Source organism: Acomys russatus, chromosome 14 (assembly GCF_903995435.1).
Source record: "Acomys russatus chromosome 14, mAcoRus1.1, whole genome shotgun sequence".
Classification (NCBI taxonomy): domain Eukaryota; kingdom Metazoa; phylum Chordata; class Mammalia; order Rodentia; family Muridae; genus Acomys; species Acomys russatus.
The window spans coordinates 8774103-8798773 of NC_067150.1; the positions used below are offsets into that span (position 1 = coordinate 8774103).

Consider the following 24671-nt stretch of genomic DNA (forward strand, 5'->3'; position numbering starts at 1 on the left):
TTGATTGGTTTCCTTTAGGGTGAACAAGAAGCACTAAGAGTTTAATTTAATAGCAAAATTACTAGAGCAAGAAAAACTCCACTGCATCTGAAATGAGCCACCAGATACAAGTTTTCCTCCCAAATAATAAAGTATACAAGGGTCTCTTTACCTTAAAAATACAAGAACATAAGCAAAGCAGTGGCAGTACACATCTTTAATTCTAGCACTTGGGAGGCAGAGGTGGATGTTTAAATTCTGAGTTCAAGGCCAGTCTGAACTACAGGGTGGTCTACAGCTGGTCTACAGAACAGCTAAGGCTACACAAAGAAACCCTGTTTTAAACAAAATGCTTGAGCACATATAAGATAGCATGAAAGGGCCATTTTAGCCAAATAATAACTTATTGATTAGCTAATATACTAAACACTCACACAGAAAATCACAAGCTGTCTTGTCATGAGTTAATTGAATAGATGTACCCATGTAAGGCTTCAAACTATTCAAGTGAGGTAGAGCAACAGAGCTGACTGTTGGAGAAATCTGTCTTCTGTCAGATAGAAGCAAATATACTTTTCTGAGCCCCTTCTTCTCTCACTCCCATCCTAGGATTCTTTGCTCATTTCATCTAAGAAGCAACATTTCTTTCTTATGAAAAGGATTATCAGGGCAAGATTATTACCACTGGTACACACAAGATGTTCCCTCCACTCCCACCAAAGATTTTATAACCATTGAAATATCTTTCCTCTCATCTCCAATACAGAAAACATGATTCAATCTTATTTCCCATATTTGAAAGCTGACAAACCAATTTTTTGGAGAAGAATTTATTTAATATTTCAAAAGAAACCAGAGTAGATCTGTAACCTGTGATGTCACTTGCCATTATTGGATCTCTCTCATTTGAAAACAGTAGCCTTTTACTGGAAGAGAAGAATACTGAAACCTTGAGAGTATGTGAAGCTTGTGATATCTGGGTTCTAAAATAGGAAAATAAGTATAAGGGAATGCTTTCACATTCATTCAAGTTAACCACCCAGGTACAAAGTAATAACATTCTCATGTGTGGGAAAAGGCCTAAGTCTGTGGAGCAGGGCCACATCTGCAAGGTTAGGATTGTATTCCCTTACCTTGCTGGAGAGGCATGTCACAGCTACATGAATTGCTATTAGGCTAAACAGAATAATGTAGGTCTTCTGGGCATGGTCATATGCATCTATGTTCTCCACTTAGGAAGAAAGAAGATCACAAGTCCAAGCCCAGCCCAGAGAATATTCTTGCTTACCAACCCGACTGCGTCTCCTCCACCCCAGCTCTGCAAAACTGAGGATTACAGACTCCTCTTCACTACTCTTATTTTTGTGTCTCTTTTATTTTTTTAATTTATTTTAATATACAAATGGTCATGTTTCTCTATGGAGTTGTTACGTAAACCTGGTTTTGGTTGACAATCCTTTCTTCATCCTTTCTTCTCCATTTCTCTGCACCCCCATTAACATTCAAATTCTTCCTCCTCTATACTTTCTACTTTCATACCACGTATGTCCTGGTAGCCTACCCTTTGCTCTCCCATAAATCGTCCCTTTTCATTTCTCAAAGATATTTGTATGTTTTCTAGGTCTCTACACATACTTACCCCAACATAAATGCACAGATGTAAATGTAGAAGTCAAGTCTTGCACATTAGAGAAAATGTGTAGCATGAATCTCTCTGAGCCTTGGCTACCTCAATTTTCCTACAAATGTTATAATTGCTTTTGTCCTTGTGGCTGAATAATATTTCATTGTGAATACGTAGCACATTTTTATTATCCACTCAGGTCCTGATGAACTTCTGTGTTGAGTGTATTTCTTTGCCATTGTGAACAGAGCAACAATGAATATGGAGGAATAAATGTCACCGTGGTACAATATGGGGTTCTCAGCTTTCTGAGAAATCTGCACACTGGTTTCCATAATGGCCGCGCCAGGTACATTTCCACCAAAAGTGAATAATGATTTCTCTTTCCCCATCCCCACACCAGCACTTGTTGTCATTTGATTTCTTGATAATAGCTGTGGTAACTACCGTTTTTCATCAGTATTATTACTCTGGGTCTTGTTTAGATTAAAGAGCATCCCTGGAATTAATGGAAATGTAGCAAAATTGTTTTAGAGTGAATGGCATGTACTTAAAAGGAGACACAGAGAGAAGGGTGAGTACTAGACAGTGACCAACCCTCCCTTACCTCTAAGAGTATTGTTTCCCATGGAAATACATAGGGAAGTAAAGTCACTCGAAAATTGAGGAGAGAAAAATCAAGAAACCAGGGGCCACTTACAGGAAGTATTGTATGAAAAGAAAAGATTCTTGAAGTACTAGTTGAACAATCATGGCAGTATCTTTAACTGTTTTTGATGTCATGTTGTCATACATTTTCATTGATACTTCAAAACATTACACAAAGTCTTAGAAATTATACCCAAAGCGTAAGACTAAAGGGGAATATGGACTCATTCCCAATTCAACAAGAATCTCATTAGAGAAAGAATTTTATCTTCAGAATTTATCTTAAAACATAGAAGAAGTGTAATAGTGGAACAACAGTCCTCAGCAAACAAACACTGAGCTGGCCAGAGATTTATACTTATACCTTTAGCCTGTTGCATTAATAGACCCATGAAGCGGCAGATTGTTATTTAGATATAAAGGTGTCCAGATGAGATGAAAGAAGAAAATTTCAAGTTTGGTGGCAACAGAGCAGACGGAATTCACTTGTAGCTGAGAATCCATTATAGAGTCAGCAAAACTGGAAATTCCACATGCAGAGTTAAATGTGGTAGCAAGCTCACAGCTCTCACCGTACACTTAAGGAAATCTACATTATCTAAGAAACTATGCCCAGAGACTGAGAAGCTGGCTTGGTTGGTGAAGGGCTTACTACGGCAAGCAGAAGGACATGAAGCCACATGTCCTATAAATAGCCAGGTGTGCCTAACATGCCTGTAATCCCAAGTTCCTGGAAAGAGGCAAAGGCAGGAGGATCCCTGAGCTTAGTGGCCAGTCTGAGCAGCACATTCTGGGCTCAGTGAGAAGTCCTGCCTCAAAACATGTGATAAAGACGCATGGAGGTTTGAGTGGCCCTTTCTCCTACATCTCTCACTCTTCTGCCTGCCCCCACCCATACAAAACCAACTGTCCCAACACAATTGGACAAAACAACTAAGTATTTACCACTCACGCACAGATATATAGGTCATCTCTCACTTGGCTGTATTAAATTAGACTCAAAGATCTTGATCCAAGTCTTGCATTGGTCCAGATCTGACAGTTTCTTTCATCTTCATTCTTGTGCTTTGGGTATAAATATCAAGAGTTTTTCCTAAGAATTTGTGCAAATCTGCAGTTACCTCTCATAAGTTTAGGAAAAGAATAAATTTAATCATGCAAATAACTCCATGCAAGCTTAATGTCTAAAGCCATTGAGCAAAGCAAGCCACAGAACCAAAACAGAAACATGAGAATACATTCTAGAGTCATCAAACTATAATTTCATATGCAGAGCTAAGAGTGGTAATGAACTCACAGCCCTCAATGCAACATTTAAGGCAATCTGCATAACCTAAGAAAATGTGCTGGAGCACTTTATGATCATAACAACGCACCACAGCTAGGAAAAAAATCTTTCTGGTGGAAAGGACCACGTTGCAAGCTTGCTAAGTGAGGACACTTGGAACTATAGTTCCAGAAGGATCTTTGGAAATAGATCAATTTCATTCAAGACCATTTTATCTTCCTTCAGGAAAGACCAGGGACATTTTAGAGTAAAAGACGTACTGTCTAAACAACAGTGAAAGAAAAGGTTGAATTGATTAAATGCAACGAGCAGATAGGTGACAATCACTGCATCAGACACTAAGGAAAGAATGAGAAAATGCACCTGAGCTCTGTGAATCTGAAAGCCCATGGAAGTGGGAGGCTAAGTCTCTGGTTTTTCCTAATGTCTGATCTCAAAGCACAGACATTTCCGAAAGAATGAAGGAAAGCAATTGGCAGCATTGGTGATGGTTCTGTATAGTTCACATGACAGGAACAGGAATTGGAATTTACACCTTTGCAACATTATTATAGTAAGTAGTTCCTATACTAAAAGTGAGCCAGGGGGAAGATGTGAAGAGGCTCCAGTTCTAGGAAGCTGTAGTTCCCGTTTGGGAGGAATGAAAATACATGTGATGATAACTAATTTATATCAAAAAATAATCAATCTCAAATTATTGACTTCAAAGGTAGAGAAGCTAGGCTTAGGCTCATTTCATTAGGAAAAACTAAAATGAGAGAATTTCCTTTTTATCCACAAGTGGATGGTAAAAAAAAAACAAAAAACAAAAACAAAAACATAAGTCGTAAGCACATTTACAGGCATTGCCTGAACTCACTGGGAACTCACCCAAAGGCTCCTTTCCTGAATCATATGTACTAATGACTTGGTCACTGGTACTACTGCCACCATCCTCATCCCTACCAACATGTTCAGAGTCCCAAAAAGTATATTCAGTGTGTGGTGTATATGAGCTCATTGAACTCCCAGATACTCAACTGAAAGTTAGTGTTAATTCTATTCCATGAAGAAGAAAGATCCCAGGGATTATATTAAGACCATATGATCTGTAATTGGGACAAACAAACTTTAAACACAGGGCTACCAGATGGAAAAGAATGAGGTTTGAAAGGCTACTGAGAATTTTGTGAAGATATATGATACTATCATTTGCTTAGATATGGACAATAGTCATAATGGGCCATAGTCAAGGACTTGATCAAAGGTTTAACAAAACCTAAAAGTTCATGTAAATCAATGATACTAGGTGTTTGAGAAGACTAAAATCAAAATGAGTCCCAAAGAAGTGCAGTTATCTTTCACTGGCCATGTGGCTTAGCACACTATAAACATCAAGGTGGTGCTACGTTGGACAGGTTTCCCTGACAATTAATTCAATATCATGAATTTTTAGCACTCCTACAAAACACGTACATATAAAATGCCAGAATTAACTGAAATGAAACTAATTCCCCTGTAACACAATAACATAATAATATTGTAATATTATTATAATAATGTAAATCAATAAATGCTGAGCAAGCAATACATAATAAAGATTTGGCAAGGTAGAAAAAGGCATTTGGGTGGTAAAATGATGAGGAAAGTCTCTCCAAAAACCTGTGTTTGATCCTTGCTCAGAAGAAGAACGTAAAGAATGTCTTCTTGGCTGCTTTATTTTTTTTTCAAATCCTGCAAGCCTTGAAAGTACACAGCACTTTCAATAATTCATGTAACATGAGAAGGAACTGGTTAAGGTTGTGAAATATTGACTGTTTAACCCTGACAGCAAACAATTAACATTCTTATTACAATTATACAATGAGGAGATTGCAGAAAGGAGCTTTTCCCCTAGGCACGCATCTTACATAAGCACTTTAAAGCTGTAGTCTCCAGGAATAAAACGTATTGATTATTCTGCTGGCTTCCTTCTTTACTGCACAGACCTCTTGCTGGCAGTAGGCTGCTGCATGGACTCCTCTATTTTTTTCCACATTTTCTTTCCAGTCAATGTGTTTCTGAGTTTCACCCTGGATAGACCTCTCCTGGGCCTCCCCAGATCTGATTGTTCCTTTCAATACTGCTGCTAACCAACAACTTTAATCTTCCTATATCTCTATACATTTTTTCTTTCATAGATTTTTTTTCTCAGTGTCAATTTTTCTTGGGAGTCAATAAATTACATTGCCATCTAAATTGAATACCAAAAATATTTTTCTATAACATTTTCCTAGTGGATAGGGTTTCCTAGGTAGAAATAGCTTTCAATAAGTTTACAATAAATTCTTAAGGCAAAGTTTAGAGGGTTTTTTTCTTATCACTACACTTCTTCCCTTATACCAGTTATAAATAGAAAATGCAACAAAATGACCCTAGATTCTGTGACCTATACAACCACAGGGTATAGGATTCTTCATCTTATCTTTCTGTATTCATTAATACTCATTTAGTGGCAAAAAGACTGATGCTCAGCTCAGACAACTGCACTAAAAGAACCTTTGTCGTTGCTTAGCTGAGTCATCGGAATGCAGCACATGCAGGGACCTATAGGAATTTCCATCTGTCTCCCTTCCTTTCTATCCTCTTTCTCTGTCTGTCTGTCTCACCCACTTTTCATAACAACTACTTTCTGTTTTGTTTTGTTTTTTAATATGTAGCCTTTGATATCCTGAAACTCACAATTTAGAGCAGGCTAGCCTCAAATTCATAAATAGCCTCCTATCTCCTCACCCCCAAAGTGCTTAGATTAAATGTATGTTCAGCCATTTTCCTGGACTACAGATATACTTTCATTTATGCAGCTAATGAGGATGGTCATTAGCAAGTCTTATTCTTATCCTTACTCCCATACTGAGACCCCAAAACAAACAGTAAGGGATATTTAATGGTTGTTTTTGGTCTGATTCCATGGTGGAGATCCAAAAGCATGGGATAGTATGTTTGTCTAGTCTTAGGATCTATTCATGAAGAACACACTTGATTATCAGACAATCCCACTATACTTATGGAGTTGAATTGGTGGATTCTCCAGATAAGCAGTATTGAATGTGGATAATCAATGTTTCTTCCTTACAGTGTTCCACAGTAAGTTCCTAATCATCTATGTATACTTTGCCACTGACATATAACATTCTGTCATCCTATGACTGACCACTAAAAAGTGACAAGTAAAGGGTAAAGTTATGGTTTCGACATGGTGTCGCCTCCAAGACAGCTCATACACTGAAGCACTGCCCCTAATGCAAGTTATATTCAGACATTAAGAATGAGGGCTTTGACGTCATCATTTATTGATGAGGTGCTAACTTGGAAATGGAGACACATTACGAAGTGAGGATTAGCTGACAGAAGTAAGTCAGTAGGAGCCTGTGTTTACAGAGTTACTTGACCTTTGTCCTGACATGCAGTGTAAGCCCTTTTTTCTTCATGGCTGGTGTTAAGTTTTTTGTTACTTCATCACATTCTCCAGCCACTAAGATGGCATACTTAACCACTTGCCCCAGCTATTGAGCCAGCTGACCATGACTGAAACCCAGAAACAATGAACTAAATTAAATTTCTGCTTTTCTCAGTTGCTTTTCCTGGGCATTTCTTCTCTGTAACAGGGGGGAAAAAAAGAAAATATATGTAACAACATACAGCTTCAAAGAATATAGCATCCACCTGAAGTTCTAGCATTATTAAACTATTTGCTATCCTCTCCCCACATTTTGGATGCAGGATAAGTTGAAACAAAATCAGATAGATAGATATCAAAATTAAGCATCACTGTGAATATAAAAGTGACTACAACATGGCTCAAAATCAGTTGCTATTATTCTTTCACTGAATTAAGCAGAATTATCCACGGAATCAAAAGCAAAGACCAAAAACCAAAGGCATTTCTTGAAAGAGCCTTATATTTCATCCCTAAGAACAACATAGAACATGTATTCCAAGAGCACAACAAAATAAAAGGAGGAGCCATATAAACATTCAGTGTTGACAGCGAATCTCATTTTAAAGAAGAATGGTCAATAGGGGTTATAATAAAAATGGGTGGAGCGAAGATCCAAGATGGTAGCGAACAGTATGGACCGTGTTTGGAGGCTCCAGTGAACAATTCAGGGAATTGCACAGATTTCTGAGCCAGGAACACCGAGGTCCCCACACCACAGCAGCTGGAGTGCTCCACAGTTTGGAGGGACCAGGGTGTGAAGGACCTGCGTGCTGCTGAACATGGGAGGAGTGCAGATTTTCTTGGATCAGAGAAGCAGTGGCAGAGGCAGCAGCAGAAGCAGCGGCACCAGCATAAGCAGTGGCAGTGGCTGAGGTTTGCAGCTCAGAGCCTTCCAGTGGAGGAGATTAGTATGGTGGCCGGTGGGAGTTGCTGTGGGAGAGGGGACTCTGGACAGGATTTGGGTCACGTGGTGCCTTGGGACCCAGGCTGGACTTGGCAGACAGTTTGGCCCCAGAGTCCCGGGTTCAGCTCAGTGCGCAGTGCTGTGAAGACACTGGCTCAGCTCAGCAAGCAATTCTGCCCGAGGCACTAGCTCAGTGCAGCCACAGCTCCCCTGCTGTGACGCAGGCTGGGCAGAGTGCTCAGTTCCACCCTAGGCACCAGCACAGCTCAGTAGCAGCTCCCTTACTGTGACGCAGGCTGGGCAGAGTGCTCGGTTCCACCATCAGCACTAGCTCAGAGCAGCCGCAGTTCTCCTACTGTGACACAAGCTGGGCATAGTGCTCAGTTTCATCAGAGGCCCTAGCTCAGCGCAGTCGCGGTTCTCCTGCTGTGACGCAGGCTGGGCAGAGCGCTCAGCTCCACCGGGAGCGCTAGCTCAGTGCAGCCGCAGTTCTCCTGCTGTGGCGCAGGCTGGGCAGAGCACTCAGTTCCACCGGAGGCGCTGGCACGGCTCAGCAAGCAGTTCTGCCCGAGACGATAGCTCAGCTTGGCGGGCAGTTCTGGGGCACTGACAGGCTGAGGTCAGCACGTAGATTCAGCCCAGAGGCCCTAGCTGGACTTGCCGGGCAGTTTGAGTCCAGAGACTCTATCTGAGCTTGTGCGCACAGGCTTGGCTGCCCTAAGACTCTGGCTGCACTATCCACGCAGTTTAGGCCTGGAGTCCCGGGCTGAACTCAGCAGGCAGTGTCAGTCCAGAGTCACTGGTGGAGCTTGGCGTGCAGTTTGGGGCCAGAATTCCTAACTGTGCTTGGCAGACAAATTGGGCCCAGTGACTCTAGCTGAGCTTTAGGCACAGTCTCGGCTCTAAGACTCTGGTTAGACACAGTGTGCAGTTTGAATCCAGAATTCCTGGCTGAGCTTGGTGGACAGTTCAGGCCCTGAGTCAATAACTGACCACAGCACGAACATTGGCCAAAGCCCCTAGCTGAGGTTGGTGCGCAGTCCCAGCCCAAAAACTCTGGCTGGACCCTGTGTGCATTTTGGGCCCAGAATCTCTAGCTGAGCTCGGCAGACAGTTCAGGCCCTGAGTATATAGCTGAGTTCGGCCCGTGGTTCGGGCCCAGTGTTTCTGGCTGGACTTGGCAGGGAACACAGAAGGCTGTGGATACCTTGGCCTGACCCAACGCTCATTCAGACACACAGAACGATTGCATGGCCCACAGCACAGGGGAGCTGAGGATCACTGCCTGTGAGAGTCCAAAATGACAGGGCTAACTCCTACCATCCACACCAGTGAAGCATTAGAGCTTCCAGCCTAGGGAAATTGTGAGAAAACAAGTGAATCTATCATCAGACTCCCTCCATCCAACTCTGGAAGCTACCCAACAAAAACAAAGACAGCAAGATGTCTAAAGGACAGTGTAAAAGCATACGCAAAAAAACCCAAAACAACATGGCATCTCCAGTTTCCAGCTATCCCAAAGAAAACAACCCAGAAAACTCAAATACAATGGAAATACAAGAAAATGACCTCAAATCTTTAGTAATGAGGATGATAATGGAGGAAACAAATAAAATTTGTATCAAATGCAGGAAGACGCAGCCAAACAGGTGAGAGACATAAAAGAAGCACATAGAGTGGAACTGCAAAAATTGCAGGAAAATGCAAACAACCAAATGAAAGAAATAAATAAAACGGTTCAAGCTCTGAAGACCTACAAAGAGGCAATGGAAGAAACTCAGGTATATACAAACAATCAGATAAAAGAAATCAAAAAACCAGTTCAAGATCTGAAAATGAAAATGGAGTCAATGATAAACACACAGACAAAAGAAAAATGAGAACGCGACACCTCAGAGAAGAAAGCAAGCAACACAGAGGTGAGTTTTTCTAACAGAATCCAAGAGATGGAACAACGAATCTCAGGTCTAGAAGATACAATGACAAATCTTGAAGCAACCATTAAAGAAAATGCCAAATCTGGAAAACTCCTGACACAAAACATGGAAGAAATCAAGGAGACCATGAAAAGAAGAACTCTGAGGATAATAGGCATTGAAGAAAGAGAAGATATCAGACTCCAAGGCTCAGCAATTATTCTCAACAAAATCATAGAAGAAAACTTTCCCAATCTAAAGAAAGACATGCCTATAAACTTACAAAGAAGCCTACAGAACACCAAATAGCTTAGGCCAGAAAAGAAAACTGCCCATTATGTAATAATGAAAACACAAAATATACAGAACAAAGAAAAAATATTAAAAGCTGCAAGGGAAAAGGACGAAATAACATTTAATGGCAAACCTATCAGAATTACACCCTACTTCTCAGCAGAGACCATAAAAGCCAGAAGGGCATGGACAGAGATCCTGCAAACACTAAGAGACCACAGATGCCTTTACCTAGCAAAAATATCAATAACCATTGATGAAGAAAACAAAATATTCCATGACAAAAACAAATTCAAACAGTACCTATCCACAAATCCAGATTTACAGAAGGTACTAGAAGGAAAACTCCATCCCAAAGGGTCAAGCTACAACCAAAACTACTTCAGGAAATAGATAACTATACCATGGCAAATACACAACTACACAAACACTCAACTGGAAACAACATCAAAATTGAGACTCTTAACAGTCACTGGTCATTAATATCTCTCAACATCAATGGTCTCAATTCTCCAATAAAAAGACACAGACTAATTGAATGGGTGCATAAACAAGATCCAACATTCTTCTCCATTCAAGAAACACATCTCACTCATAACGATAGACATTATCTCAGTGTAAAAGGTTGAAAAGAATATTCCAAGCAAATGGTCACAAGAAGCAAGCAGGCGTAGCCATTTTAATATCAAACAAAATAGACTTTCAACCAAAATTAATCAAAAGGGATGCAGAATGACACTTCATACTCATCACAGGTAAAGTCAACCAAGATGACATCACAATTCTGAACATCTATGCTCCCAAGACAAGGGCACACACATTTGTAAAAGATCTCCTAAAAAAGCTTAAACCACACATCGATCCCCACACAATAATAGTGGGAGACTTCAACACCCCACTCTCACTGAAGGATAAGTCATTGAAGCAGAAACTAAGCCGAGAAATAACATCATTAACCAATGCCATCGGTCAAATGGATCTAACAGATATCTATAGAACCTTTCACCCAAACAAGAAAGAATACACCTTCTTCTCTGCACCCCATGGAACCTTCTCCAAAATTGATCACAATGTAGGTCACAAAGCAAGCCTCAATAGATACAAGAGGATTGAAATAATACCTTGTATCCTATCAGATCACCATGCTTTTAGGCTGTAATTCAACAACAACAGAAATAACAAAAAGCTTACACATACATGGAAACTAAACAACTCTCTGCTAAATGACATCTGGGTCAGGGAAGAAACAAAGAAAGAAATCAAGGAGTTTCTGAAATTCAATGAAAATGAAGGAACAACATACCCAAATTTGTGGGATACACTGAAAACAGTGCTAAGAGGAAAATTCATAGCACAAAGTGCCTTTAAAAAGAAATTGGAATCATCCCACATAAGCATCTTAAGGACACAACTGGAAGCCCTAAAAAAAAAAAAAAAAAAGAAGCAGAAACACCCAAAAGGAGTAGACATCTGGAAATAATCAAACTCAGGGCTGGAATTAACAAATTAGAAACTAAGAAAACAGTCCAAATTATCAACAAAACCAAGAGCTGGTTCTTTGAGAAAATCAACAAGATAGACAGACCATTAGCCAAACTAACTATAAGGCAGAGAGACAGTATTGAAATCAACAAAATCAGAAATGAAAAGAGAGACATAACAACAGACACTGAAGAAATACAAAAAATCATAAGATCCTACGTTGAAGGCATATATGCCACAAAATTTGAAAATTTAAGGGAAATGGATGATTTTCTTGATCAATTTCACTTGCCAAAGTTGAGTGAAGACCAGATAAATAGGCTAAATAGTCCCATTTCCCCTACAGAAATAGAAGCAATCATAGATAGTCTCCCAACCAAAAAAAGCCCAGGGCCAGATGGTTTCAGGGCAGAATTCTACCAGACCTCAAGGGCGAGCTAATACCGATACTCTTCAAGCTACTCCAAAAGATAGAAATGGATGGAACATTACCAAATTCATTCTATGAGGCCATAGTCTCATTGACCTCACAAAGACTCAACAAAGAAAAAGAATTTCAGACCAATTTCTCTTATGAACATCGATGCAAAAATACTAAATAAAATACTTGCAAAACGAATACAAGAACACATCAAAGATATCATACATCATGACCAAGTAGGCTTCATTCCAGGCATGCAGGGATGGTTTAATATACGGAAATCCATCAATGTAATCCACCATATAAACAAACTGAAAATAAAAAACCACATGATCATCTCTTTAGATGCAGAGAAAGCATTTGATAAAATCCAACACCCATTCATGTTTAAAGTTTTAGAGAGATTGGGGATACAAGGCACTTTCCTTGACATAATAAAGGGTATATACAGCAAGCCAATAGCCAAAATCAAAGTAAATGGTGAGATACTCAAGGAAATTCCTCTCAAATCAGGAACAAGGCAAGGCTGCCCACTCTCTCCATATCTCTTCAATACAGTACTTGGAGTTCTAGTCAGAGCAATAAGACATCAAAAGGAGATCAAGGGTATTCAAATGGGAAAGGAGGAAGTCAAATTATCCCTATTTGCAGATGATATGATAGTGTAAGTAAGTGAACCCCAAAATTCCACCAGAAAACTCATACAGCTGATAAACACCTTCAGCAAATTGGCTGGATACAAAATTAACTCAAAAAAGTCTGTAGCCTTCCTATACACAAATGACAAACTTGCAGAGGAAGAAGTTAGGAAAACCACACCCTTCACATCAGCCACAAGCAATATAAAATATTTAGGAGTTACTCTAACTAAGCAAGTTTGTTTGAAAAAAATTTCAAAACTCTGAAGAAAAAGATTGAATATGACCTGAGAAGATGGAATGATCTTCTTTACACATGGATCGGGAGAATTAACATAGTAAAAATGGCCATCCTACCAAAAGCAATCTACAGATTCAATGCAATCTCTATCAAAATACCTACACAATTTTTTAAAGACATCGAAAGTTCAATTCTGAACTTCATATGGAAAAACAAAAAACCCAGAATAGCTAAAACAATCTTGTACACCACCAAACCAAATAACCCAATTGAGAAATGACTAAGGAAGTCGAACATTTCCTTAAGTGTTTCTCAGCCATTTGGTATTCCTCTGTTGAGAATTCTCTGTTTAGTTCCAAGCCCCATTTCTCAATTGGGTTATTCGGTTTGGTGGTGCTTAATTTCTAGAGTTCTTTATATATTTTGGATATTAGACCTCTGTCAGATGTAGGGTTGGTGAAGATCTTTTCCCAGTCTATAGGCTGTCGCTTTGTTCTCTTGACAGTGTCTCCTGCCTTACAGGAACAGTCATAGGGGAGGGTAATAATGGAAAAATGGGGGGAGGAGGGAAGAATGGGAGGATACAAGGGATGGGATAAACATTGAGATGTAACAAGAATATATTAATAAAAAAATGCTCAAACTCCTTAGTCATCAGGGAAATGCAAATCAAAACAACTCTGAGATTCCATCTTACACCCATCAGAATGGCTAAGATCAAAAATTCAAGCAACATCACATGCTGGCGAGAATGTGGGGAGAGAGGAACACTCCTTCATTGCTGGTGGGAATGCAAACTAGTATAGCCACTTTGGAAATCTATCTGGTGCTATCTCAGAAAAATGGGAATAGGACTTCCTGAAGACCCAGCTATTCCATTCCTTGGAATATACCCAGAAGATGCTCCAGCACACAACAAGAAAATTTGCTTAACCATGTTCATAGCAGCCTTATTCATAATAGCCAGAACATGGAAACAGCCTAAGTGTCCATCAGTGGAATAATGGATAAAGAAACTGTGGTACATAAACACTATGGAATACTACTTAGCTATTAAAAACAAGGAATTCCCGAAATTTGTGGATAAATGGATTGAGCTAGAAATGATCATAATGAGTGAGTTAATCTAGAAGCAGAAAGACTCACATGGTATATATTCACTTATATCTGCATACTAGCCCAAGGGGCATGGCCCACAAAAGCCTTCACTTACTAGGAAACTGAGACAGATGGGAGGACATCCTATTGGGACTCTAAATGAGAGACGCATGGGAGAATAGCAAAGTAGAAGGATCCAGAGGGTCCTAAAAACCTACAAGTAGAACATTATGATAGGCAGATTTGGGCCCAGGGGTCCCACTCAAACTAATGCACCAGCCAAGGACAATACAAGCAGTAAACTTTAAACCCTTACCTAGATCTAGCCAATGGTCAGAACATTCTCCACAGTTGAGTGGAGAGTGGGATATGACTTTCTCACGTACTCTGGTGCCTCGCATTTGACCATGTCCCCTGGAGGGGGAGACCTGGTGGCACTCAGAGGAAGGATAGCAGGTTACCAAGAAGAGACTTGATACCCTATGAGCATATACAGGGGGAGGTTATCCCCCTCAGGAACAGTCATAGGGGAGAGGAATAAGGGGAAAATGGGAGGGAGGGAAGAATGAGGGGCTACAAGGGATGGGATAACCATTGAGATGTTACAAGAATAAATTAATAAAATAAATAAATAAAGGAAAAATGGGTGGAGCACTTGCCTGCCATGCCCAGGGCCCCAAGTTCAAATGCAGTATCACGGAGGCAGGAAATTACATGTGATAGTTAGATGGATAGATTATTGAATAGATAGATAGATGATAAATATAGATGGTGATAATAGATGATAGATAGATAAATAGATAGATAGATAGATAGATAGATAGATAGATAGATAGATAGATAGAAGCCATAATAGATGGATGAAAATATGAATGAGAAAACAGATGGACAATTCCCATTCTCCTGAGAGTTTTTCTCACCTGGAAATTCAAAAGTTAAAACAGCAATGTCTCATCTGGACTAGTCAGGAATAGATGATTCACTTCGAAGAATATCAGTCTATGAAGAAATAATGTCCAGAGAGCAACGGTAGTGGAAAACTGTAAAAGAGCCAGGAATCATCAAAAACAAAGGAATTGTTCTAAGGTAATGAATACTTTAAAGAAATCTGTGGCCAGATTGAGGCAAGTGTCTATGAGGTTTGCCAGTGCAAGGACTATGAGGCAATAGAGAATTACTTTAGATATTAAGCTTTCATTGCCTCTTGTTCTCCCAAGTTAAATTTCCCATATTATAAGCCTTTAGCCAAGCCATGCTGGCAAGAAAGAATCAACTATTCCTGACTATTCAAGATGAAACATTGTTGTTCCTACTTTTGTATCTCCATGTGGGAAAACTGTCATGACACCAAATGTTCAGAAAAATGGGAATCCCAGCACTTGGGAGGCAAAGGTAGGTGGATCTCTATGAGTTCTAGGCCAGCCTGAATTACAAAGTGAATTTCAGAATAGCCAGGACTATACAAAGAAACTCTGTTTCAAAAAAAGAAAGAAAAAGAAGAAAAATGAAATAAGTCTTTAACCATCATGTCCCATGAATTCACTTGATTTTTGATTTAAAAAAAAAAAAAACAGTTGCTCATAACTAAAGCCATAAATCTTACAGAATCCATTCTCTAGGCAGAAGCTCATAGTGTCCTGCCATGGTCCAAGATGCCAGGCTTTTTCTCCCTTAACTTTCTGAAGAAGCACCTCCATGGAGCCATGGCCAATCTGCCTTTCATGCCAGATCAGATTCTAATAGATGTGGCTTCCCACGAGAGGAATCAAAGCATCCATATGTTAGGTTTAGAAAGGAGCCTGCAGAAAACACCGCTTTCACCTGCCTGGCTCCTCCATCTTCTGTCACCTGTTACAGAGTAAAAGACAAAAGCTAAAGTTTGCAAGTTCTCCTAGCTTTGCAGTAATCTGACCCATGGAAGTCAGAAAATACCAGGCCTAGGAAGAAAGGGATTATGAAGTTACTTTTTCATGCTTATTTCAAATTATTCAACTGTACAAAAACACGTAAATTTTTTTCTAACACATTACAATTTGGAGGATTCATATTTCAGAGCCCTGATGGATAACTCTAAATTCTAAAGTACAGCTGGTGATTAATCAGCTATTTTAATCAGTTGTTTTGTTAACACAAAAAAAGGCGGAGAATCCTCATATACAAGCATGGAAGAATCTTTGAAGTAAATAACAAAATTTATGTCAACTAATCTTAAAATAAACATAACAAAATCAGTGGTTTTTTTTTTCACTACATCCCATCATAACCTGCCAAGAATCTTAATATATTTCTTCCCATTAAGGGGGCTTGGGTAGGTTTTTTGCTACTTTCTGGGGCTATAGATGTTTATTTTCTTTGGAATTTGGTTATGTTATTATTGGTCTTATTTAAAGAGAAAATGAGGTTGGACTCAGGGATGTTTCTCCTTTCCTTTGTCTTTCATTCTTAGGTTTGGAGATAGGGGTTGAAAAGAAAGAAGAGAGGCTACCCAAGGCAATGAGAAGTCCCTGCCTCAGCGGAACTCCCTGGCCTCTCCCGGGTCTCACCTTGGCCTCCAGTCATAGCCAGATGGGTGTTCTGTAACCACTGTTTCCAGCCACCACACAAGAAGTCACCCTTCAGCCTGACCAGCTGCAGGCACTGTTTTGCAACTCCTGCCTCAACAAAGATAAAAAGGATGAATGCTTAATCTGTCAAGTTCCTTGCCATACAGTTTTACTTTCAAAACATACTAACGCCAATATCCAGGTATTCTTTCTGTGTAAGAAGTATTCCCAGGAGACCTCTCAGATTTCAGAATTGCAAGAAAAACACAGGAGAAGATTGGTGGGTTTCTATCGAGAAAAGAGTTCTCAGTTGGAGGGGTCCCTCAGAAAGTCAGTGCTACAAATCAAGCAACTACAAAATATGAGGTCATCACAACAAGCAGCTTTCAACACAATCAAAAATTCAGTTTCAACAAAGCCAAATGGATATCTCTTGCTGCCACCCAACTCTTCACTTTCTGGCACAATAGAGTCAATGGAAATTGACCTGACTCCTCAAGCAAGGAAGCCTGAGATGGTAGCTGGCCCTTCAAGAGTCTCTCTGATTAGCCCTCCTCAGGGTGGACGCATGAGGCGGGTCTCCTGCTGGGGACCCAGGCATCTCAGCTTGATACCCAACCATGCAAGCATGACAAGGCTATTAGAGTGCCACCATTGCATATGCCTTACAAGGAAGTCTCACCAGCTCCAGCATCACAGTTATCTAGCAGAGCAGCACAAGGTCCTTACCCCAGCCTTAGTAGTTCATTGACTGGACCACCTTGGCAGCCCATCAGCATCCCAGGATTGCTGCAGAGGCAGTGTGCAGGGTCAGCAACCCCTGGCAGGATGGACATTGAGAAGAGGAGCCCATTTTTGCCCTCCACACCTGCAAATCTATGCTCTGTAGCCAGCCCCTGGCATGTGTACATTTATCAGTAAATATCACTGATCATTCTAGAGAGATGATGTAACTAAATGAAGTAGCTTTCTGATAAAGTAAAAAAAAAAAGAATGAAAGAAAAAGAAAAGGAATATAGAAATATATAGGGATGATATAGGACAAAAAGTAGATTAGTGAATCTACCCAACATCATGCCTTAATTGTTACTCACACAGTTATTTTTAATACACTGGTATAGAATTTTGTATATAAATGCAAAATAAGTTTAATTTTATGAAGAATAGTCTTCACACACACTATATATACTCTAATAATGTGGTATTTTACCCACACAACTCAATTATAATACAAATTTTACTTCCAAAACTTTGAAACTGCTATTGCAGGCTGTTTAAGATAAATAAGTTATACAAGTTAATTGTTAGTTGATCAAATCATATCAATTATTAGTCTATTTTTATCACAAGAATACACATCCTAGGTGTAACAGATAGATATGATTCTATAGAAAGGTAAGGTAAAATAGTTAGATAAGGTCTTCAAAAATCAGAGATATACAGAATATGACATTTAAAATGTTTTTATTATTTTAAAGATCCATTGACAATGAGACATTTAACTCCTGGCAACACTGAGCCTACCTCAAAGAAGATGATGAGCATCAAAGGACCTCCTTGTGGAGATGGCTTCAAATGTGGCAAACAAGCCACTAGGTAAATGTTCTCATTTCTACCACAGACAGCATTCTGCCTAAAAATGGGTAAGCTTGGATGCAGGCAGAGTCGATGACCACACTCTGCCAAGACAGGGTAAGCACGTCCCCAATAGTTCCTGCCTCACAAATATGTCTGTCAGATATATTGGACCACAATGCTGAAGATGTTGCTCCAATGATAAAGAGTTTTGGGTGACTGTTCATCCAGCAAACTGCCTCTGTCATCTTCTCATTTGGGAAGCTACTAACATGCACTTCCTATATACTCAGGTAATTAATTTTATTCCTTCTCAAGTCTCTGTTGGAGTTGAAGACCAGATAGTTTAGTTTTACAATTAAGCTTAGTTGTTTAGGAGTTAAGATGTTTTTAGGTCTAGATGGATGTCTTAAGTTGATAATGATGAGATATGATAGATATTGATATACATTCAGAATTTTAGACTCACCATAATAGGAAAGATGTTTTCTTCAAAGCTGATAAAAACCTTATGAATTTATATAGTTCCTGATTGTTTTGTGGTTCTTCTTGCTGTAGGTAGTTTATTGTATAAATGTGTAATAATACAAATGTCTATGTAAAAAAAATAAAAATAAAAAACTCTGAGTTAAATCATCACCATCACTTGCAAAAAAATATATAAAGTAAATGGTAATACTGTGGTTTAGACATGAAATAGCTTCCATGATCATTCATGTGCCAAACGATCGGTTCATGTAAGCCATACTCAGAAGTTTGGATGCTCAGAAGCTATTGGATGATAAGGCTTTCACATTATCATCATTAGCTATAGACGGATGCAACTATTGGACAGTGACAGAGACATCAAGAGTTGGGAATTTATTGCATCCATGTGAGTACATCTACCACCACTTTAATAAATCTTTTATTTGCAATCCCTATATCTGTCAATGTATGATTCTTTGATAGGGCATAAGAACACAGTTCCAAGACCTAAATAGCAAAGGGTGCTGTTGACTTTCTATACTTATATCAGACCAGCTAACCATATACCAGATTAGGTCTAACTGCTTCTCTCTCTCTCTCTTTCTCTCTCTCTCTCTCTCTCTCTCTCTCTCGCGCGCGCGCGCGTGTGTGTGTGTGTGTGTTCTGCTCCACCTTCCTCCATCATTGTTATCTCATCACTTGGCTTGCTGTTCATTCATTCTCCACACAGGAAGTTTTTCTTCATTAAGCTTAGGAAAAGAGCTACCAGTGGCATTAAGTCTTTAAGATCACTCTCAGCAGTTGCAACAAGAGTCACTTCTTAAATGAAAAAAAGAAGAAAGAAAAGAAAAGAAAAGAAAAATATCCCTTCTAGTCTTAGGAAATGACATCCACATCTCACAGTGGCAGGCAAACTCATGCTCCCTTCCCACATGTTTCAATCGCCACAGTCTGAAAACATGAGATCTTACATGTCAAATGTGAAGTTAAGCATGTGATATGTGGAGATCATCCTGAATTCTCTGGGTACATTCAGTCTAAATCTGATTGGGGAGATTGATGTATCTCAATTGTTCAAGTCACAACTCCATAAGAACAAACAGTAATATCAACAACAACACAAATAAAGTGAATGAGGAAAATAGATGCGTAGATCAGAGAGACGGCAAAGTGAAAAAGACCTGTTACCTGTAGTGGATGTAAACATGTTTTTATTTTGATCCTAAGTGTGGGATGTGAAACAGACTTCTGAAAGGACAGGAATTAGAGAAAGGAGAAATCCTGCTTCTCTGGGATCATTCTTCCTTAGGCAGACCACTCATATCTTTGAAGTGCATCTACCTTCAATTGAGTAAATCTCAGTTGTTGACCTTTTCTTTGCATCTTATTGAATTTTTTTTTTTTTGAAAGCACAGGAATCAATAACATCCCCTAACAAGAGGACCAGAAAGAGGCTAATACCAACAGCTAATGGGAACAGAGAAGTCCAGCCCACAGTTTAAGAAAACTGAACTCTGTGAGCAATGGAAACTCAAACTAAAAATACACTAACCCCGCCCCCACTCTATAATTGTGGAGTCACTTAAGACATCATTATGTTTGCTGTTTCTTTCACAGTTTTTTACATGAGTTCTGTATTTATAGCATTTTTATACTTTCAATGTCTTCTCTTTTTTTCCTCCCAAATTCATGATCTCTTCATCAGTTTATTATCATAAATATCTTTATCAAATCTCTATTTTTATAATTATCTTCTTTATCATATATACCGTAGCTATATATAGATAAGGAGCTCTGGGAAATGTGGGAGCTAGTAGTGCTCAGTGAGGAGGCTTCCAGGTAAGTTCTAACTGGATTATTTGAAACCTTAGTTCTGCAGTGTGTCATATCTAAGAATTAGAAAAATATAAATTTGAGCTACTTTGAAATTTCATCAAATGCCAATCACAATGGCTAAGATCAAGAAAAGAATTGATGCATAAATTTGTGAAGGACCCCTGGGTCTAGATCTGCCAGCCTTGGTGGTCTCTCTGTGGAGCTCCTGACACCTCCAGGTCTTTTCATTGCCCCCTACATTTCCTGCCCAGGGTCAGGCTGCAAGTCCCAGGATCTGTCCTAAACTTTTGCTGGGTGGAGTTTCTCAGAGGACTTCTATGTTGGCCTAATATCCACTTATACATGAGTATATACCATGTGTGTCTTTGTGGGTCTAGGTTACCTCAGTTAGGATGATTCTTTTCTAGTTCCAACCATTTGCCTGCAAATTTTAATATTTCCTTGTTTTTGATAGCTGAATAGTATTCAATTATGTAAATGTACCACAGCTTCTTTTTCCAATCTCCAGTTGATGGATATCTAGGCTCATTCTAGATTCTGGCTATTTTGAATAAGGCTGCTAAGAACATACTTGAACATATGTCCTTGTTGTACGATGTAGCATCTTCTGGGTACATGCCCAGGAGAAGTACAGCTGGCTTTTGAGGTAGCACTATTCCCAATTTTCTGAGAAAGTGCCAGATTGATCTCCAAAGTGGTTGTATAAGTTTGCACTCCCACAAGCAATGGAAGAGTGTTCCCTTTACTCCACATCCTCGCCAACATGTCTGTCACTTGAATTTTTTATCTTAGCCATTCTGACTAGTATAAGATAGAATCTCAGAGTTGTTTTGATTTACATTTCCCTGATGACTAAGAACTTGAGCATTTTTTTAAGCGTCTCTCAGCCATTCTATTATTACTCCACTGAGAATTCTCTGTTTATCTTTGTACCCATTTTTTTATTTGCATCATTTGGTTTGGTGGTGTTTAGTTTCTTGAGTTCTTTACATATTTTGGATATTAGCCCTTTGTCAGATGTAGGGTTGGTGAAGATCCTTTCCTAGTCTGTAGGCTGTCTCTTTGTTCTGTTGACAGTCTCCTTTGCCTTACAGAAGCTTTTGAGTTTCATGGAAAAAAGATAAAAGAAAAAAATAGAGAAAGGTGAACCCTCATTGACTGTTGGTGGGATGCCAGTAGATATTGAGTTATGCCTTGCTAGAGAAAGTGCACAATTACGAATGTCTAACTGGAAAATGTCAAAAGACTTGGCATCGAGAGTACAGAGGTCCTTGTGCTGTCATAAAACTAACAGAAATGAGTTAGTTCCAGTACCTCATTAATGGTCTACACAAATCACATTTATAGCCTACCTTATATCCAGTGTGATACTACAAACTGCCATATAGAAAGACAAGTCTTAACTCCCTTATATTATAGCACAGTGTTGCAGAAACTGGGGAGATTAACTTTTACTTGTGCTGTAATGAATGCAAGCAAAAGCCTAAAAGCCACTTGGCAAAATAATTGGCTCTTCCTGGCAGTGGGAAAGCCTGTACAAAGCCTGACTTTGTGTCACTGGTACAGTCAAAGTTCTAAAGGATTGTACCATGGCAGCGCTACCTGGCTACTAAGAGGGAACTTCAGAAGGAAGTGAATTCTTAATTCTGAGTCTATTTAAGAAAAACTGGAAGCCTTCTGCTTTGCTTTGATTGTCCATTAATTTCTCATAATAGAGCCCTCATGTGGGAATGAGCTGACAGACTTCACTGAAGTGTAGTTTCTCTCCCTCAAATTAGCAAAGCTGAGTTCTGCATGTGATCTGTGTAATGGGGCTCTGCACTGCTGGCCTTCACTACTTGCTGGGGAGGAGTGAGTGTTTTTGCATCCTCCAGAGCAATGATGGGACTCATTGGAGCACTTTTATACGTGTCAGAGTATATAACCCAATAGATGTTAGGAAGAATTCATACTGTGCTGAAGCCCCACAACTACTCATGTGCCACTAATACTTATATTGCAATGTAAAACTTACAGTGAAATCTAAATGATAGAATAGAAAATAACTTAGTTGTCTTCCTGGGTAAAGCCATTCCCAACTTGGGTGGCCTAAAACTCTCTAAGGAAGACATTTTTAACAGCCCATTCACAGTCTCAATTTAGTCAGTCATTTCCTGTCTTAATAATTTTCACTGGAACCAAAATTAAGTTCATCTGAACCAGTCCCTGTACTTGACAGATAAAAGGCCTCTGTGGTGAATTACACTGGCTTGATGTGTCGATTGTAACTTAGCCTGAGAGTGTATACCCTGTGACTAAGCTTGTACATTGAGTAAGAAAAAAGGAAAACAACCTGATTCTAGGCACTCAGAAGAAGATGGTGTGTTAACTGAGAGAAAGGATGAGTTTGGGAAGACCAAACGTTCCTGTGAGTAGCTGAGACTTCCTCCTTTTTTATATTCTGATACCTAATGCCTAATATTCAGATTAGCATCAGATCTGCCACTGATAATTGAGTACTAAAATTGAGGAACCCATACAGACTGATAAACTTCACCTTCAGGGTCATTTTAAGGACTATCCTTGATGCCACCCAGGGATCAGGACCCTAATAATGCCTAAGTGTCAGTGTGGTAAAATCAGGTACAAGGTAGAACAAGATACCAATAAATACCATCAAGAACTGTGAAGGCATCTCTCATTTGATTTATAATTTCTCTATCAACTACTCCCAAATTCCATATTAATATGAAACCCAGAAGTAGTAAAGTAATTGTAGAATAAAATTAGATTTCTTTTTAACCATCATAGCAAGTGGGACTTGGGACCCAAATTCAAGTTAATTTTCAAAAGGATAAAGTATATTTTCTCATTTTTCCTCAAACATTGTGAGGATGTTTTTTACTTATCTTCCATTGAGATCTCACTCAAGATTACTGGAAATTTTCTCACCAATCATGATGTCATTATCTATTCACTAATTAAAATTCTGATTGTTGAGCTTATCAATTATTCAAACTGTAGCCCAAATCCTGATGGAAAACATAAATCAGACAGATGAATAATGTTAACAAGCACTTTAACTATAAGACAAACAATATTAAGAACAAAGGCACTGGGCCATGTTGCGATTCAAGTTAAAGAGAGGTTTTATAAATATTTAAAAACACCTGCTTTGGTAGAAAGTGAGTCACAGAAGATTCAAAAAGAAAAAGAGATGGTTTTCAAGCCCTATTTCTGAAGCGCTGATCTTGTAAGAGAGAACATTTTCTAGGAGAAGGATGATTCAGAAGATTTTTGGCAACAAAACATACAGAACTATTTATATAAAAACAGAAAGGAGGTGTGTCTGGGAGCAATGGATTATGTCCTGTCAACTCTGCCAGATGGAAAGGAAGCAGGCAATAAGAAGCCATGGATGCTCAGACTCTCAGACTTTGCATAGCAAAGAAAACCTGGAACCATGGCAAGCCAGGCAACTCTTTTATCTGCTATCAGTATTGTTCTTGGAACACACACACACACACACACACACACACACAAACCACACCACACCACAAGCTAAGGACAAGCAAGAGGAGAGCCAGCAGGGCAAGCTGGCAATGCTACTTGAAATGTTGGGTTCTGTCTGCTCTGAAGGTACCAGGTGAGGCACAGCAGAATACAGGGTTACAGGAAACATGCATGCTGGCAGCAGAGGAGGTTCATGACACATTTCTTGGTTTCTTTGTTAGGAAAAAATTATACACTATTTCTGGAGCTCTCGGGGGCAAACAGATTAATGGTGAAGATAAGATGCTGACAGAGGACTTAAAAATCATTCTTCTAACTTCTCTAGAGAAGCAGCTGCCTGCTATTCCCCAGAATGCTTTGCAGAATTCCACCTGCATATCTCACTCCTGCAGCAGTCAATACCTGCACACAGGCTTCCTGGCACTATTCTACATACCCTCTTCTTGACAAATTTACCTTGAGGGTGAAGCCATCTTACCACTCTTCATTCACGTGCTTCTACTTAATATTCATGTGTCACAAATGAAAATAGAATTCTTAAATTGATAGTTTATGCTCCTTTGCTGTCCAGATATCCACTACTCACCCTTTGTGCTTAATATTTCCATCTTCCTCTGCTGATATTGCCCTTGTTGGATTGGATATGCGGGGAGTGTTGCAAAACACAAGCACAGCCATAGTAATGTTTACCAAGTGCTAACAGATGAAGGAAGGAATGTCTATAAAATGGCACCAGCAAGCCCACTTAACCCAGTGATGCCTAT

General features: G+C 39.3%; 1 pseudogene; it reads left to right on the plus strand.

The window, feature by feature from the left end:
- The first annotated feature begins 1939 nt into the window (after nt 1-1939).
- LOC127198712 (probable E3 SUMO-protein ligase RNF212) lies at nt 1940-17457 on the plus strand (annotated as a pseudogene).
- The last annotated feature ends 7214 nt before the right edge of the window (nt 17458-24671 follow it).